Raw genomic sequence first — 7,143 nt, 5'->3', positions numbered from 1 at the left:
AATTGCTTAGGCCAAAAAAAAAAAATGCTTTGGTTACGGTTTCATGGCCAAAAAAAATAGGGTAGGTAGGTCGATTAAACTTTTTTTTTTTTTTTTTTTTTTTTTTTGGTTGGTCCTTCTTGAAATGATAAAAATAGTTTTCGAGAGTCATGCCAAAGTCCAGTTCGAAAGAGTCTTCGGGCTCGGCACTTATTTTCGTCGACCCAACACATTTTATCCCGAACAGTTTGCCGTCCAAAGTTGGATGAAAATCATGAAAAATGTCCACCAAGGTTGCACTCTTCGAGTACCGACTTATCAGTCGTGTTTGTTCGATATGAACGCACTTTCCGAATACGATTGCAAATGCAGACGACATCTTTTTACGTTCGCGCAACGAACGAACGCACGAGACTGACTTCCCTTGGATATGGGAGTTGTAAAAAGCGGAGTGGTGTCCCTTGTCGGGCTTGTTGTTGTCTGCTCGCCGGCGATCGATGTTTTCTCTGTGCCGTGGTGTTGTCGTTTTCGGTGGGTTTTTGTGTGTGTGTGTGGGTTTTTTTGTGTGTATGTATGTGTTTGGTTCATTTTATTTTTAGCTTTAGGACCAAAAAAAAAGTTTAGGGTCGGCCCAAAACGTTAGGGTCGGTCGGGAAACCGTAACCAAAGCATTTTTTTTTTTTGGCCGTAGGCACATTTAATAATTGTCTACCTATACCCGTGTGACTTGGAATAATAGGCCGTGAAAGGTAAATATGCGCCGAAATGGCTGCAATCTACTGGCCGTATAAAATTTCATCTCACACGGCATCACTGCAGAGCGCCTAGAACTGTACCCACGGAATATGCGCGATATAAGCCTCATTGATTGATTGATTGATTGATTGAAAATCAAATAATGTAACAAGTGTGAAGAAATTAGAAATCCCAGTAAAATATCGTACAGTATCGTCATTGTCCCTCAAAGATTCAAGTGTCATTTTTTTCTTGGCAAGTTCGTCTTTAAGTTCCCGAGTTTCTAGCACCAGCCTGTTAAGTTCATCCCGTAGCTGCTTTTCTTCATCTTTAGAAATCCAGGCAAAATTGTCATAGGTTTCAGTCTGGCAATAAGTACCGCCACAGTCACCTCTCTCGGGAAGAGGAGCAGCCAGTTCTGCTGTATCCGAAGTACCTTCACCGTCGCCATCACCGGCATCCTCTGCTAAATTAGGGTGAGAAGGACAAGGAGTTGACTCACTCCCCACAAGCTTCTTCCTCTCCTTCAGTTCTTGAGTCTCTGGTACTGTCCTTGTTGGCTGTCGGGCTGTGTCCCTGCACCATACCCAAGTTTCAAAGTAGGTGTCCAGCTCGGACTGTTTACTTCCCACAGATGGTTGCCCTGCAGAAAAAATCAAAGGCAAATGTATTGTAAATTATGGATTGGGAGTTATTTTAAAAATAAGTCGCCCAAACAAAATGAATGAGTAAATCTCGACACAGATCTACCCTTTAAAACTGAACTATGAAGTTGTATCAACAATGACCATTTAGTGTTCAAATAAATTCTGATTATCAAATCCAAGTATTTCACACATATGGCATTCTCACAAGTCATGGTTTTGGGCAACCATGATAAGTTGTTACACTGAGAGTAAGTGTAAGACTGACTCACTCAGTCATAGACTGCACTCGGTGCAGGACTGACCGACTGTCCGCACACTACCATTACAACACAGCTTGCATCAAACACAGACTAACCAAGGCAGGTGAACAAAAGCATGAGTACTTACCATTGACAAAATGATCAGAGCACACGTAATAGATCTCCTAGCTGTTGATTCAAAGTTGAAATTCTTCAGCTGAAGCTGTGCCAACCATTCTCGCCGGCGTCGTGCAGTCAAATCCCTTGTCTCTTTGCCCTTTCCGTTGACAACAAATGGAACAGAAAATAATCTTCTGTCCCTATCTCTATCTTGTCTGTTATGGCAATGTTTAACACTACAACTAGAGACCATGTCGATAAATGCGAGAGATTCAGAGTGCAGATTTCGCGTGTTGCCTTCTCGCGAGTTCCGCCGGAATGCATGGGGCAAGGCCGGACAACTCTGCACACGACTGTGTGACGTCATCGCGTCAGAGCTCATACCAAGTTGTGGTGTGTTGTGTAACCTACAGATAACAAAATGTTTAATCATGCAGTAAGAGAAATGGAAAGAGAAACAAACAGTTTTTGTTGAGACAGAACAGAACACTTAGGACGGAAAACTTTTTTTCAACAACTTCCAGGGAGAGAATGCAAACACTAAACACTCCCGGTCATGACCTTGACCTTTTGTTTGTTTTCGCATTCAGTTCTTTTCGTACGGCAATTTCAGCTTGTAAAATAAACAAATTTACGAACATTTTCTGATAAATAATGTTTGGAGATACCTTGTATTGAATTATAGTATATACACAAAGAAAACAAGTCGCGTAAGGCGAAAATACAACATTTAGACAAGTAGCTGTCGAACTCACAGAATGAAACTGAACGCAATGCCATTTTTCAGCAAGACCGTATACTGGTAGCATCGTCAGTCCACCGCTCATGGCAAAGGCAGTGAAATTGACAAGAAGAGCGGGGTAGTAGTTGCGCTAAGAAGGATAGCACGCTTTTCTGTACCTCTCTTTGTTTTAACTTTCTGAGCGTGTTTTTAATCCAAACATAACATATCTATATGTTTTTGGAATCAGGAACCGACAAGGAATAAGATGAAAGTGTTTTTAAATTGATTCCGAAAATTTAATTTTGATAATAATTTTTATATATTTAATTTTTAGAGCTTGTTTTTAATCCAAATATAACATATTTATATGTTTTTGGAATCAGAAAATGATGGAGAATAAGATGAACGTAAATTTGGATCGTTTTATAAATTTTTAATTTTTTTTACAATTTTCAGGTTTTTAATGACCAAAGTCATTAATTAATTTTTAAGCCACCAAGCTGAAATGCAATACCGAAGTCCGGGCTTCGTCGAAGATTACTTGACCAAAATTTCAACCAATTTGGTTGAAAAATGAGGGCGTGACAGTGCCGCCTCATATTTCACGAAAAGCCGGATATGACGTCATCAAAGATATTTATCAAAAAAGTGAAAAAAACGTTCGGGGATTTCATACCCAGGAACTCTCATGTCAAATTTCATAAAGATCGGTCCAGTAGTTTAGTCTGAATCGCTCTACACACACACACACACACACACACACACACAGACACACACACGCACATACACCACGACCCTCGTCTCGATTCCCCCCTCAACGTTAAAACATTTAGTCAAAACTTGACTAAATGTAAAAAAGGAAGCTTAGAAGTCAATTCTTGATTCCCCTAAATAATGAAAACTGCTTTCCCTAAACAATGAATTGTTTACGTAAATAATTCATTGTTTACGTAAATAATGATTTATTTAGAAACATTGCTCATTGTTTATAAACAATGTAATATAAGTCTAAATAATATATTGTTTACGTAAATAAATCATTATTTACGTAAACAATGAATTATTTACGTAAATAATTCATTGTTTACGTAAATAATGATTTATTTAGAAACATTGCTGATTGTTTATAAACAATGTAATATAAGTCTAAATAATATATTGTTTACGTAAATAAATCATTATTTACGTAAACAATGAATTATTTACGTAAACAATGAATTGTTTAGGTAAATAATGAATGGTTTACGTAAATAAAAAATTATTCAGAATTGTTTTACATTGTTTATAAACAATTACTTATTTAGCACATGAGCTTCTAAATAATGATTATTTAGCTAAAACTGGTGAAAAAAACATGAAAAAGTATTCAAATAATTATTTGACAAACGGAATGCCATATTCGCAGAGGTGACTGCCGTATTGTGTACCGCAGTCAGAAGTAATTTATTACTTTTGGGAGTTTAGTAACGTGATATCAGTTTTCAATTGTTCGTTCACTTATATTGCTTTCAGATTTAACACACAAGAAACAGTAGCACGGTTTTCGTTGCGAAAATGTGCATTGGCAGTGCTACGCGATCGAATTGTGTATTATGTACACGCGGTGTTCTTCTGGAAAAGACCGCGTCAGTCGTTCAGCCCGCGAGCGGTGGGATGGGGGGGTTCACATGGTTTGTTTGTTTCAGAACCACACCCATATACACACATTTCACATGTAAACCATTTGTCCGCCCCCTGTCGATATTTATCGACTAAGTTCCTTGTTGGGATTTTGAGTAGTTTTGTAAGTTGCAAAACGCCCCTTTTCGCCCAGCGACAAACACCAGCAAAATCACACACAAAGTGACAAAAACACACACAGACACACCTAGATTGGTTACAAAAGGTCGAGGTTTACAATGTCAAGGCACAAAAGGTCGAGGACATTTGGTCAAGAGTCAAAAGGTCGAGAGCGACAAAAGGTCGAAGGTGACAAAAGGTCAACAGCAAATCGTCGAACAGGTCGAGGATTGAAAAAGGTCAAGCATTAAAAAAAAAAAAGAAAAGGTCGAGGATTAAAAAACTGTCGCAGTTTGAAAATGTCGACATAATTTTCTGTGTATTAAATTCAATTGTTTGATTACTTGAAGAAAACGCTGCTTTGTGTGCCTATTGTGCATTTCAAGTTTATAAATTGCGTGTTCTTTTTTTACATTTAATCAAGTTTTGACTAAATGTTTTAACATAGAGACGAGGGTCGTTGTGTGTGTGCGTGTGCGTGTGTGTGCGTGTGTGTGTGTTATGTGTGTGTGTCTGTGCGTGTGTGTGTGTGTGTAGAGCGATCTTTAGGAAATTTTACATGAGAGTTCCTGGGTATGATATCCCCAGACGTTTTTTTATATTTTTTCGATAAATGTCTTTTATGACGTCATATCCGGCTTTTTGTAAAAGTTGAGGCGGCACTGTCACACCCTCAATTTTCAATCAAATTGATTGAAAATTTGGCCAAGCAATCTTCAAAAAAGGCCGGTGTAATACGAGAAAATTACTCCCATGAGATTTTTACTCCGGAGTAAACATTTCGTACCAAAAAAAGCACTCCCCCATTGCACGAGAAAATTACTCCCCAAGACGGGTGTGTTCCGAGTAAACATTTCGTACAAAAATGTTACTCCCCTGACAAACAAATAACGAATAAATTACTTCACCACAACACGAGCAATTTAACTTCCCATGCCAGGTGTACGAAATTTGTACTCCCTTGTCCCCTGTTAGTCTTGGTGGTGGAATTGGTGGAAGGAGGGTAGCGCGACATTCGTGTGCGCGAGATCACTCATTAGCATCCCATTTTTGCGTACGAGATTTTTACTGGAAGTTAAATAAAATGGGGAGTAAAAATTTCGTGGAGGGAGTAATTTTTTCGTGCCTTAGGGAGTTCTTTTCTCGTAGGAAAAGTGTACTCGGAGTAAGAATTTCGTACGAAATATTTACTCCGGAGTAAATGTTTTGTGGACTAAAAATTTCGTTTTACACCGGACTTCGGTATTGCATTTCAGCATGGAGGCTAACAAATTAATTAATGACTTTGGTCTTTAAAAATCTGATTTTGTTTGTTTGTTTGTTTGTTTGCTTAACGCCCAGCCGACCACGAAGGGCCATATCAGGGCGGTGCTGCCTTGACATATACATGTAACGTGCGCCACACACAAGACAGAAGTCGCAGCACAGGCTTCATGTCTCACCCAGTCACATTATTCTGACACCGGACCAACCAGTCCTAGCACTAACCCCATAATGCCAGACGCCAAGCGGAGCAGCCACTAGATTACCAATTTTAAAGTCTTAGGTATGACCCGGCCGGGGTTCGAACCCACGACCTCCCGATCACGGGGCGGACGCCTTACCACTAGGCCAACCGAGCCGGTTTAAAAATCTGAAAATTGTAATTAAAATCATTTTTTTATAAAACGATCCAAAGTTACTTTTATTTTATTCTTCATCATGTTCTGATTCCAAAAACATATAAATATGTTATATTTGGATTAAAAACAAGTTCTGAAAATTAAAAATATAAAAATTATCATTAAAATAACAAGAAGAGCAAACGCTCGATCGAGTCACTTTCGCAGTTCTGAATATTATATGAGGCATCAGATGGACAGGAAGAAATTTCAACGTTAAGTTGTGTGTTGACGAACAGGAAAGGCTAGTTATCTCCCCTGTGTTTCCGATAACGTTTGTAAAAAGCTACAGATGTAAATAATTTGATGTAAAGAATAATCCTATAAAGTTTGAATCAAATCCGATGAATAGTTTCAGAGATATGATATTTCAATTTTTTTCCTTCAAGACATACCTGTGACCTTGAAAAAGGTCAAAGGTCACCAAAGCAGACGTCAAAGTGTAGAGGTCACTGGGAGTCACGTTCACATAAAATTTGAGCCCGGTCACTTTTATAGTTTCCGAGAAAAGCCCAACGTTAAGTTGTGTGTTGCCGAACAGAAAAGGCTAGTTATCTCCCTTGTTTTTCTGATAACGTTCGTAAAAGGCTACAGATGTAAATACTTTGATGTAAAGAATAATCCTACAAAGTTTCAATCACATCCGATGAACTTTGTCAAAGATATAAAATGTCTAATTTTTCCTTTGACGCTGACCTGTGACCTTGAAAAAGGTCAAAGGTCAACGAAACCATCGTTAAAGTGTAGAGGTCATTGGAGGTCACGACTAAACAAAATATGAGCCCGATCGCTTTGATAGTTTCCGAGAAAAGTCCAACGTTAAGGTGGTGTCTACGGACGGCCGGCCGGACAGACTAACACTGACCGATTACATAGAGTCACTTTTTCTCAAGTGACTCAAAAATAGAGGGGGAATCGAGACGAGGGTCGTGGTGTATGTGTGTGTGTGTGTGTCTGTGCGTGTAGCGGGATTCATAGTAAACTACTGGACCGATTTTTATGAAATTTTACATGAGAGTTCCTGGGTATGATATCCCCATACATTTTTTTCATTTTTTCGATAAATGTCTTTGATGACGTCATATCCGGCTTTTTGTAAAAGTTGAGGCAGCACTGTCACACCTTCATTTTTCAATCAAATTGATTGAAATTTTGGCCAAGCAATTGTAAACCTTGCCAATACTACAAGTAGTCGTATTGCCAATTTTATTTAAACCTTGTCACTTCGCCGGAATGTATTAAGTGGACATAAGGTCGGG

The 7,143-nt window shown here is 38.7% G+C and overlaps 2 long non-coding RNA genes across 2 annotated transcripts in view; both read right to left on the bottom strand.

Moving 5' to 3' along the window:
- LOC138949675 (uncharacterized) overlaps positions 1 to 7,143 on the bottom strand; it is a 349,293-nt gene that overhangs the window by 229,634 nt on the left and 112,516 nt on the right. The gene's annotated exons all lie outside the window — the stretch shown is intronic.
- Positions 7 to 2,743, bottom strand: LOC138951093 (uncharacterized). The gene is made up of 2 exons (XR_011450982.1): positions 1,749 to 2,743; positions 7 to 1,357 (listed from the first exon to the last, which is right to left on the bottom strand). It is a non-coding gene; the product is annotated as an uncharacterized lncRNA (long non-coding RNA).

The sequence above is a fragment of the Littorina saxatilis genome, linkage group LG16 (assembly GCF_037325665.1).
Source record: "Littorina saxatilis isolate snail1 linkage group LG16, US_GU_Lsax_2.0, whole genome shotgun sequence".
NCBI lineage: Eukaryota > Metazoa > Mollusca > Gastropoda > Littorinimorpha > Littorinidae > Littorina > Littorina saxatilis.
The sequence above is the reverse complement of the archived record's forward strand: the minus strand, read 5'-3'. Positions and strand labels throughout refer to the sequence as shown.